The sequence below is a fragment of the Sparus aurata genome, chromosome 19 (genome assembly GCF_900880675.1).
Source record: "Sparus aurata chromosome 19, fSpaAur1.1, whole genome shotgun sequence".
NCBI classification, from domain to species: Eukaryota; Metazoa; Chordata; class Actinopteri; order Spariformes; family Sparidae; genus Sparus; species Sparus aurata.
The window spans coordinates 29,497,168-29,509,499 of record NC_044205.1 but is presented as its reverse complement, the minus strand read 5'-3'; the positions used below and the strand labels follow the sequence as shown (position 1 = coordinate 29,509,499).

Here is a 12,332-nt window from a genome sequence, read left to right as displayed (position 1 = left end):
TCTTGTTTTGCAGACTTACAATCAGATGATGAGTCATAAAATATGGTCTTTTTCCAGCATCATGGATTAAAATGTCAAACAGTGGAGTGGTTTAACTTGACAGCAGCTCGACTCACCGTTTACTGAAGTTAAGACCTGATAATACAGATCTGAGTACAGTGGTAATATTACTCTGTTACTCTGGCAGCTGCAGTTTGCTGCTCGCTGTCAGGCTGCTGTTGACACACTGAGACTTGATAGACTAACTCAAGTTGTTGTGGTGTTACAAAGACGACTGCAGCAGCAACATGTCTGTGAAGAAGCTGTTCCAGGACAAAGCTCACATTGAAGAGCTGAACGTTACCAAATACTTGTTCAGCTGATCTACAACCAGAAACATTGTTGAAGGGAGGTAAACTCAGCTGACCAGGGGAAGATTGTCTGACAGCAATCTGAACTTAGTTTGCTGTGTTTGGTTTATCTGTGTTAGTTTGAGCTGTTCAAGCAGAGGGAGGTCATCATGGAGACACCGGAACAGAAAAAAGTACACATGTGATTTACAGGAAATGACAAGAGGAGGAGCAACACTGACGGGGAGGAGACAAGGAAGTGAAAGTGTTCAGTCAGTCAGAGTTCAGACTCCATTTTGAGTGAACAGAGCAGCAGGAGGAGGAGAAGACGTCTGAGGCAGGGTGAGATTTATTTCTACATTATTGTTTTACAGTCAAGTCTCTGATTCTTCTGTGAGTACAGCGTGATTAGATACAAAAATTACACAGAACAAGAGACAACAAGCTCATATTTAAAGAAACCTGACGTGTGTGTGTGTGTGTGTGTGTGTGTGTGTGTGTGTTACTTCCTCAACAGACCGATTTGTCTGGGTTAAGATTCTTGAACAGACTTGTTTGATTCTCATGTTCTGAGTTCACTGTCAATGTTACTGGCCGGGCCGTTTCTGTCTTTTTGGGGGCCTCTATTTTGTCAAACTATGATGAATAGCTGTCTAACCCTTTTAAGTGATCCACAAAGATGAAACAGTCTGAGAATAGATAAACAAATAAATGAAACTGATGCAGTGTTCCTCAAAAATGTTTATTTTGAATTGTAAAAGATTTTTAAACTTCAACTTCCTGGTCAGGGGGTGCTGAAGGCGGCCGTGCTGCTTCCTGGTCCAGTGTGGAGAAAAAAGCTTCCTGTCACGGTGAAACTGTGAGTTGGAGGTGAAGGTCGTGTTAACTTCACTCCCTCACAGCTTCTGACTGATATAAACAAGCCGAGTCATTTTAACGTGAATCCTGGAGGAGCAAAAATTCTGGTATGAAAACTGAGAAAGACATTTTTAGATTCTTGAAAAGAAGAAACACTAAATGCACTTCCTGTTAGCAGTGAACCTGTGGATGTTCAGACAATGATCACTGGATCACTATGATACTGAAGATGTGGATTTATGACTTCACTGTTGACAGAACTGAGCTGCTTTATTGTTCAGCTAAAATTATCAGCCTGTTTTTACGTTATTTCTTACCATTCTTACCTTATTGTTTCTATAAATGTCTTCTCTGCTGATTGGATGGTCCACACAGCTGTGAACAGGTTTGTGTTAATAATCATAATATTACTTTGGTAGATAAAATGATGAAGATGCTTGTTTAGGTCCTCTAATAGTTCTTCTAAGTGTCCTGAGGTAGTTTTCAACAGAAGTAGATGAGTCTGGCTCTCATTCATATGCTGTTACATTAGTGCTTTACTGTGTTGGTGCACAGGAACACACACACACACACACACACACACACACACACACGCACACACGCACACACACACACACACACACAGCAGCAGGTGGAGAGAGGAGGAGGAGCTAAGATCATGTGATCCAGTGAAAGTGAAAGTGTTCAGTCAGTTGTCTGAAGTTTGAGGCGACAGACGAGGGAGGAATCTAAAGCTGATGCAGGGTGAGTCTTCATCTAACCTTTTTTATTTCACTACCAAAGTCTGTGAGTGAATGTTCAGATTTAAAGAGAGCTGACCAAGTGGAGATCTGCCTCCATATATTATACTGTACACTGCTGCTGTGGGAGTGAAGGGAGAACCGGAGATTGTGAGATACATCCTGTTTCTCAGTCTCAGCCAGTGCTGCTGTTTTGACTTGCAGAGAGACTGAAGGCCAGAAAATGAGTCATCATGTGGAGGAAACAGAGGACAAAATGTGTGACAAAATGGAGTCTCCAGTGTCCAGCTGTCTGTCTCTGAAGAGTGACCGGTCCAAAGATAATCCTCTAAACTCCAGTACTGAACCAGAACCCTCAGACACACAGTAAGAGAACTGATACTAACTTATTTATCTGACTAATTTTCAGTCTTTTCTGATTCCACTGGTTGATTGTGTGTTTTATGTGACATTATTTACTGAGATGTATTTGCTGCCTAAATCTAACAAACTGTCTGTGAAACTAAAATAATTAGTCTCATCTTCCTCTTCTTACCTGTGACAGCTGTCAGTCACCTTCTAATGTAATCAGTAATCTAATCTAAAGGACTAATACAAACTTTAAACACCTTATAATCGACTGTTACAGGAGTTTGTGTTTTTAGAGCTTCCTACATTTTAAGGGTTCTAGTGAGATTAATTATGTAAAGTTTAGAAGTTAATTTATATTTAATGAATTCTTGAGTTAATTCATTTCAAAAATGTGTTAAAGTTTTCACAGGTAACTATTTACTTATTTATGTTTACAGTTATTATTATATACATATTTTCATGTTTAAATCTTTTCAGCTACGATAATGTGTTGAATGTACCTTTTGGGTTGTTGTACATTTACGTCCTTCTAGCTTTTGATTGGTTAGTTCAGTCACATATAAGTCAGAACAAGGAAGTGTTGTCGTGGTTGTGAAGCTGAATTGTGGTAAAAAAGTAAAGTGCTGCTTAAGGAAAATTATCCATCTCCATCCTGCTCTTCTTTATCATTAAGATTGCTCAAACCACCACACATCGAAGCCTCATGTTACAATAAAAAACCTGTTTGTGTTTGCAGAGTTCAGTCCAACAGACAGAGAGCAGAGTCTCCAGTGTCCAGCTGTCTGTCTATGAGGAGTGACGGGTCCAATGATGATCCTCTAAACTCCAGTACTGAACCAGAACCCTCAGACACACAGTAAGAGACTGTTTGTACTGTAAGATGACGTCTGTCCTGTCCAAAGACGACACAGTTAGACAAACTCTTTGAAAAACTAAATAATAAAGAAACCTAACAAAAAAAATTATACTGCTAATTTATTCTAACCTACTTACAGTGTTTTGGCCTTCATATTAAAGGCATGGTAAATATTTTAAACTCTCCATACTCTTAAAGGTTCCATACTATACTGTTTTTCATCAATTTCACAGAGGTCCAACAACTCTGTATTCAAAATATATTGCCCCAAACCCATCCATGGTCCTGAATTTCAGCTGTTTAAAAGTTGCTCCCCTCTCAGGGAGAGGATGCAGCTTATGCTAGCAGTAGCATGCGCTAATGTTATGGTGAATGGATCATATGGCTCGCCAAGGTGCTGTCATTCAACCATACCAGTTTGATCCAGAATCAGACCCAGAAGGAGACGCTCCTGAAGAAGTATAGATTCTGCGGCTGGAGAAGGACGTTTCAGGATGGTTAGTGTGTCTGAATAATGTTAGTTCGTTCGTGTTGTTACAGTTAATAGCATGTAGCTAACACGATGGTGGCGCTCACAGTTCTCAGTTCTGCAACTGAAGAAAACACATGCCAAAAGTCAAAACACAAGCAAATTAAGAAAACATCTTCATCAATTTGACAACACATGTGCAGCATTTAGAAAACGTGCTGCAAAGACCGCAACACAACACATTAGAAAAAGCGATGCAAATAGACCGCAACACAACTGAATTGTTTCCAGAGGACACTTCCGGACACACTTGTTGTTAACAGGGCTTTTGAGTCACAGCGCTGTTAAAGGGACAGTGTGTAATATATCAAGTATTTAGCGCCATCTAGCTGTGAGGCTAGAGGCACGTAGCGCTTTGTGTCCCTCTCGGCAGTCCATAGTTTTTTAAAACTGGAAAGACATGGCGGCCTCCATAGAGCTTGCCTGTGCTATGTATATTCAGATAGGTAATTCTTCACTCAGGAGGATAAGTCAGATTGTTGGCAGAGGTAATTGTACACCAATAACTGCTTACTTATGAATGAAGACATTGATTTGAGTCAATAGATTACTTAAATCATTACACACTGTCCCTTTAAGGTTCTCTTTCTGTCAGTGGTGTTGGAAAATCTGATAAAAAGTAAGTGTTTTTGATTTATTTTAACATTGTGATTGCATGACTCAGATATTAGCCTATTGCAGTGATCTGCTGTTAAACTATCGTTAGACTTTTGCTTGTAATTAGTGATCCTTGTCCTTGTCCTTAAAAATGAAACACAACCACGGTCTCTTCTGTTGTTCTGTAGCTGGGACAGAATATAGGCACTGATGTTGATTTATACACCAACAACAGAGCAATTGCGTGTCTAGCTCTGAGCAACAACGTTGCTAAACACTGCTGTCTCACCGCTTGACACACTGAACTTCACCTCAGGGATGAACGCCCCCCCTCTCGTATGAGTCCTATCACTGCGCAGATGAGGTCGGCCTATGATAATGACTCTTTTTGGCGTGCAGGTAGTCAAGTGGTTAGAGCACATGCCAGTGACGCAGTGGACCCCAGTTCGAATCCGGCTGGAGGACGAAGGTGTCTATGCCTCCAAAATATCTTTATAAAAAAATAAAAGACTCCTTTCGTTATGTAACGAAAGGAGTCTTTTATTTTTTTTATTCAGAATCTGAACAGCCTATAGGAGTGCCTTGTTACCAGTGGGTGGGCTGCAGAGACCATGCAGGAATCACTTATTTTCCTCATTCTGGGAGTTGGCAGCCTCAGGGAGAAGAGGTCGACCGATAGTGGATTTTTAAAGGCCGATATAATAACGATAGTTTGGAGCAGGAAAAAGCCGATATAATTCAAAAAAATTCAACACTGTTGGAAATTAACAATCTTTGACTTTATTAGCAGCAACTGTTTTACTAAACAGCTAAGTCAAAGTAACAAATATCCAAATATATAAAATCTCAAAGTCAACATCAAACTCAAAGTAATAAATACCTAAATAAATATATAAATCTGGATAAATTAAGTGATCCTTCACATTCTGTGAGTGACAGCACTGTGTGCCATAAAAAATAATAATCACAAAATAACACTGGTTAAACAAGGAGTATAGTGAAGGGATTTGAACTGTGATTTTCTCATCCTCCCATAGTCAGGCTGTAACCACTAACCAGCTAGTGACGGTATGTTAGGATTTTATCTTAATCTTATCCATACTCTTAACAGTCCTGTTCTTTATCACTAAAGAATGGTTTGTTTTTTAATATCTTTTTTTAAAAGAATAAATTCAGAACAGGAATTAATTTATATTTCAAATATAACAACATATTGTTTCCACTGCATCAACACACTGCATGAAAAGTGGGATTTTCGGCCCCGTAAACGCCCGGAAATCTCCCTAATTTTCGGCAGTTAACGACAATTTACAGGCTGTGAACGTGGCGTTTGTCTGTGCCGAAAATTGTCGGAAACGAACCATGACGTCAGTGGAGCTCCCGGAGGTGCGAAGGCCTCTAATTTGCATATGAATAGCAGCGAAACCACGCCTGGCCAGAGAATGTGTGGGCTGGCTTGAATATCCTCACTCAGTATTGGATGAAACCACTACTCATAAACAAGCAAAATCACTCGTGATTGGTCACCCTGGGTCATTATAAATGTAAACCCCGGTGGGAATATATATATATTATGTTTATATATTTATATTTATATGATTTATTCATTCATTTATATTTATGATATCATCAATGACATTAATGAATTTACTGAGGAAAGGAACATTTGCCAGGAAGGAGTTGTTTATTCAAAGAAAGAGTTTTATTAGCACAAACACAATCACACCACAACTATGTACAAAGCATAATCTGCCCACACAACAAACGGGAAGCTCACAAGAGGCCCAAAATCCTACAGCACCGAAGTGTGTTTTTGCAGACGTCTGTGGTGCGCTGCTCTGTACTTCGGAATCGCCTCTCATGTGACAGCAGTGTGGCACAGAGCTCGGTGAGCTCCCGGCTGCGAAAGGACGGAGGTCGCACAATCCATCCAGACACCCGCCATCTTGTGCCGTCTTCCTCCTCAGACATCAGGTCCATGGCGGCGCACTTCCAAAGGTCCACCTCATCCTCAGCTAGCACTCTGTCTCGCTTCCAGCAGCTGTAAAAACAATCAATAAAGACGATCAGTACTGCGCGATGCACTGCGTATGGATACAACACATTTATTATTTAATAGAATAATAGTCACATTGACCAAAAACAGATCTAATCTAATAAATCTTACCCTCTTTGTCCTCGATCGACTCCGAGCTGAACTCCTCACAGCGTCAGCCTGCGATGCAAGATCTGCTTGTTTGTTGACCTGCGTACTGTCTCGTAATGTCTTACAGGCAGCTGGAAAACAATTAAAAAGACTGGTATGAATAAAGAAACGTAAGTCACAGTAAAATTTTAACAACTGGCGTTTTATCTTTAACTTGTTCCCAGGAGAGAGAGAGAGAAAGAATAAATCATCTTTTTTACATAACATTGGCCATTGCTAATGACATACACAGTAATTAATCTAGCATACTTTCATTAAATGAATCCATTCAAGCTCAAATATAAGGGTCTATAATTAGGCTACACTGAGCCTGAGATTTTCTTAAATGAAGTTAACACCTCTTAGAAAAAGGTCACCTGGGGTAAAACTCCCCCTGCTACCCTGATTTGCATTTGTATAGCTCACAGCATTTTCATTTACATGTTAAAGCCTCCCCTGGAATCAGGGGGAGGGGGGTCATTGGGGGACAACTGCCAAGCAAGGCCCACGTCAATTTCCGACAATTTACGTCAGTTTTCAGTGTTGCCTGCAAATTGCCGTGTGCAGCCGCAAAACTGAAATTCCACGTCAATCTACCATAGTTGCCAACTCTCCCGATTCACGCGGGAGACTCCCGATTTTTAACCCTATCTCCCTCGATGCTCCCGGTCAGTAATTTCTCCCGTTAATCTCCCGATTTTACAGTAAAGGAAACAAGTAAGATCGTGTTCCTATATTTGTTGCAGTATCTGGCAACCCTGGCCTGCCTGTGTGGATGAGCAGGTGTGTGATTGTTCCTGATAAATCCCGCAATCCGGCTTTTCCGACCTGAAAATGAGGCTCTCGTGAATCATGCAAATCCGTTTTTCTTTTTTTTTTGGGGGGGGGGGGGCGTTGCGCAAGGCACGGTCGGTCGGGTATTGATAAACATAATGACATTTGATTTTGATGATGACGTGATTTTTGTCGGTTTAATATCACGGGCGCTGAATCACTGAGACTGATTTAGGGACCGTCATTAAATTACTTAGCATAAATAAATTAATACAAAATAACTGCTGTTTTTTAGAATATCTTTCATGTCATGTGACCCAGTGACTCCAAACCAGCTGCAGATTGTATCAGTAAACTGGACGAGTAAGACCCCTCTTGTTATTGTATTTTAGTGCTTCCTCTATTTAATATGAATATTAATATGCAGAAATTATGATGAATTATTATGATAAATATTATGAATTATTTCTCAATAGCTTCCATGGCATGTGGCTCACTGACTTCTGAAATGCTCAGGATGTTCACATATTTTCAAGCAGCAATGTCAGCTTCTACACTATTTTGTCTCATGTCTTAGATTCTGATTCTGAAATTCTGAAAATGATTTTCTTTCAAAAATCTCACGAGTAGGTGAGATTTAAAGGGTCATTTTTCAAATTTTTTTCTTTCATTTTAGCGTGTTCTTAACAAGCTGTTAATCGTTAGCTTAACAAGCACTGTGGTCGTGTAAAACGTGCCGGTGGAAATGTCGCTGTTTATGCTGAAATATGATGCACGTTTACGCTAGTTGAGCAAGTGGTACTTATTGCCTCCACCAAGGAGGTTATGTTTGTTGACTTTCAACTCGTGAAGGTTTTTTTTTTTTTTTTTAAGATTTTTTGTGGCATAGACACCTTTTTTAGCAGTAGACAGAGAGGAAACATGGTAGAGAGAGGGGGAGGTGGCAGGTAAGGAACTCCGGCCGGAATCGAACCGGGGTCGGCTGCGTTTTATGGCATGCACTGTAACCACTCGACCACCTGTGCGCTGAACTTGTGAAGGTTTTATTGCACTTACAATAACGCGTGTCGCCGTCTCCACCTGGGTCACTTCTCTCCTCACTCTGCTGCCGCTGCACACAGCAGCAGAGAGAGAAGCAGCCCCGCCCCTCAGTGATCAGAGAGACAGAGAGCAGGGCAGGGAAGAAGCAGTTTATGGCGCTGTGAAAAAAAATGCAGCCATCGGCCACTATCAGGGCCAAGTTCCGCCGATTCCGATAGTGTATTAAACGTCCTGTCGGTGCGGATTGATTGGCCAAAACGATTAATCGGTCGACCTCTATCAGGGAGGACCAGCTTAGTAGACATCAGAGAAAACCTGTTTTTCATAATATTGTACCTTTAAAGAATGTTCTCCAAGTGTTTTTGTCATATTTGTCATCAAAATAATTAGTTGTCACGATTCACTTCTCAATCTGTTTTTCCTCTTTCAGCACGAACCGGGGTCTCTGCCTTTTTTAGACTAGTCTAGTTCAGGATCATTGGTGTTATGTTGTGATGACTCATTGAATTATTAATTCTTATTTCCAAAGATGGTCTACATGGTGTCATAAGTGGTATAATATAATCTCCATTGTTTGTTTGCAGTGCACCACACTAAGGCCTTATTGTCCAATTAAATTAATTTATTAACAATATAAATGTAACAGTAACTTGTTTCACCAGACAATTAGAAACTATCTATGAACAAAAGATGTGACAGAGAAACCTTGGTGTTAGCACGGAGATGGTGGTGTGGAGGTGTGTCACTCCATGGTCCATGTGTGTGACGTGTTGAGAACCCCTGCTGACCAGTTTGCTGAATGCCAAAGCTTCTATGTTGTTATGCTGCAAACATGCTGGACCTACTAGAGACTGTTCGTCCTCATGGACAGATTAAAAATAACAGCAGAGTCATCACATGTTGTGTGTCGTAGACTGCTGCTCAGATATAGATATAAATTATAGAAACAAACATTTTCATTACAGACTGAATGCTGAATAAACAGAAAAATAATGACCTCTTATGGATCCTTGTGACCATCTGAGCTTCCACACTGTGTCGGCTAAATCTGGATATCTTTCAACAACAGTGAAGGAATCATTATAGTTATAAAGACGTGTCTTCACAGAGAGAGGAAGAGGAGGCATGTTTCTGTGGAGGAGCAGCTGTCCTGCTGTTCTTTGTGTCAGGACGTCCTGAAGGATCCAGTCTCTACCAGCTGTGGACACTGGTTCTGCAGACAGTGCATCACCTCACACTGGGACCAGTCTGCTTCATCAGAACACTCCTCCTGTCCCCAGTGTGGAGGTAAGATCCAGAACAAGAGCTGGACTGCAGACAGTCAGTCAGACTAACACTGCACCAAGTAAGACTGTATGATAGATAATCTGTACATGAGTCACACAGAAAACAGCAGGAGTGCTGGAAGTTCTTAACACTGGAGTAAGATAAACAATGAAAGGTGAAATAATTCAAGCAAACTCGTATGAACACGATGCTACAGAGCAGTGCTAACTGAAGATGCTAACTCAATACATTTAGAACCAACACAGACCTACAAAAAGAATTTAGCTAAACTGGTGACGGCTCCTGTTTGATCATCACTGTCGTATGAAGACAGTGTGGCCCATTAGACTGGTGCTGATAAGTGTGTGAACCTGTTGTCAGCTCAGCAGCTATTTGTTATTCTCAGAGCTGCTCACTCAGAGCCATCAGGCCTTAGAAATCTCAGACAGCAGAGTTTCTGTAGAAAAAGACTTGTCAACCTTTGTTTCTGTCTCTTTTTTCTCTGTTGCAGTGGATGTTGTTCTGCAGGAGGCTTTAGATGAACATAAGATCAGTCTGAGGAGGAGATGTGAACGTGTGACTGAAGGAAGTGATGGAACAGGAAGTGATGAAACAGGAAGTGGAACCCTCCTCAACAGGATCTACACTGAGCTCTACGTCACAGAGGGACAGAGTGAAGAGGTTAATACCCAACATGAGGTGAGACAGCTAAAGACAGCTTCCAAGATGGAGACCCTCCATGAAACTCCAATCAGGTGCTGCGACATCTTTAAAGCCTCACCTGACCAACAGAGACGCATCAGAGTCGTTCTGACCAACGGCGTCGCTGGAGTTGGAAAAACCTTCTCGGTGCTGAAGTTCACTCTGGACTGGGCAGAGGGCTCCGAAAACCAAGATGTCAGTCTGCTGGTTCTGCTGTCGTTCAGGGAGCTGAACCTGATCAGAGATGAGCAGTACAGTCTTCTCAGGCTGCTCCATGTTTTCCATCCAACATTACAGAAGGTGACAGCAGAGAAGCTCGCTGTCTGTCAACTTCTCTTAATCTTTGACGGCCTGGATGAAAGCAGACTTTCACTGGATTTCAACAACCATGAGGTCGTGTCTGATGTCACACAGAAGTCATCAGTCAGCGTGCTGCTGACAAACCTCATCCAGGGGAAGCTGCTTCCCTCGGCTCTCGTCTGGATAACTTCCAGACCTGCAGCAGCCAATCAGATCCCTCCTTCATGTGTGGACAGGGTAACAGAAGTACGAGGCTTCACTGACGTCCAGAAGGAGGAGTACTTCAGGAGGAGGTTCAGTGATGAAGATCTGTCCAGCAGAATCATCTCACACATCAAGACCTCCAGGAGCCTCCACATCATGTGTCTGATCCCAGTCTTCTGCTGGATCACTGCTACAGTTCTGGACCACATGTTGACTACAGACCAGAGAGGAGAGCTGCCCAAGACCCTGACTGACATGTACTCACACTTCCTGCTGGTTCAGACAAAGAGGAAGAAGCAGAAGTACAACGAGGGACGTGAGACGAGTCCACAGGAGCTGACGGAGGCTGACAAGGAAGTTCTTCTGAAGCTGGGGAGGCTGGCATTTGAGCATCTGGCGACAGGAAACATGTTCTACCCAGAAGACCTGGAGCGGTGTGGTCTTAATGTCACAGACGCCTCGGTGTACTCAGGAGTTTGTACAGAGATCTTCAGAAGAGAGAGTGTGATCTTCCAGAAAACAGTCTACTGCTTTGTTCATCTGAGCGTTCAGGAGTTTCTGGCTGCAGTCTACATGTTCCACTTTTACACCAACAGGAACACAGAGGTACCGGTGACTTTTCTGAGGGATTTCTTCCTCATTAGCACCATGGAGAAATCCCTTGAAAGTGAAAATGGCCACCTGGACCTGTTTGTTCGCTTCCTTCATGGCCTCTCTCTGGAGTCCAACCAGAGACTCTTAGGAGGTCTGCTGGGTCAGACAGACAACAGTCCAGAAATCATCCAGAGAGCCATCAACAACCTGAAGAAGATGAACAGTGATAAGATCTCTCCTGACAGAAGCATCAACATCTTCCACTGTCTGATGGAGATGAACGACCACTCAGTTCATCAGGAGATCCAAGAGTTCCTGAAGTCAGAGAACAGATCAGAGAAGAAACTCTCTGTGATCCACTGCTCAGGTCTGGCCTACATGCTGCTGATGTCAGAGGAGGTTCTGGATGAGTTGGACACAGAGAAGTACAGCACATCAGAGGAGGGACAACAGAGACTGATTCCAGCTGTGAGGAACTGCAGGAAGGCTCGGTAAGTCCAGATGTGATTATGAAGACTGTAAAACAACATCAGTGTTAGAGTAGAGATCCTCCCTCAAGACACATGTACCATATAAAACCTCCATATTGGAAAAGTTTTCCTTAAATTAGTATTTAACCTGTTTCTTTATCAAACAATTAAACGTGTTCATTTAGAAATGTCTATAAAAATCATTGTTGTGTTTCTATCTATGAAACTAGTGAACACTAGTGACTTCTGTCATCTTCTCACTAGGGGTGTAAGGTTTCACCAAACCCATGAATTGGTTTGAACTTCGTTTTTTGACAAACCTCGGTTTTTAAAAACATACTGAAAAACCCTTTAATAAACCGCAGACATTTTTTCTGGAAGTTTTTCAAAGGATTGTTGCATTGCAATATCAAGAACATGAACATTTCTTCAGTTATATTAACTTAACCAAGTATAACACTTCTCTTTAGACCAGTCCACAATAAATAAACAATATATATATATTTAAAACACCTCTATTAATCTCTTAACTATCC

The 12,332-nt window shown here is 41.7% G+C and overlaps 1 long non-coding RNA gene across 5 annotated transcripts; it reads left to right on the top strand.

Annotated features, from left to right (window-relative positions):
- The first annotated feature begins 367 nt into the window (after positions 1-367).
- LOC115569984 (uncharacterized) lies at positions 368-9,427 on the top strand. 5 transcript variants are annotated; one of them, XR_003981640.1, is made up of 5 exons: positions 368-671; positions 847-1,931; positions 2,132-2,293; positions 3,015-3,134; positions 9,369-9,427. It is a non-coding gene; the product is annotated as an uncharacterized LOC115569984 (long non-coding RNA). The 5 variants fall into 5 exon arrangements; XR_003981642.1 differs by having other exon boundaries at positions 370-671; positions 1,118-1,931; XR_003981641.1 differs by having other exon boundaries at positions 601-1,572.
- The last annotated feature ends 2,905 nt before the right edge of the window (positions 9,428-12,332 follow it).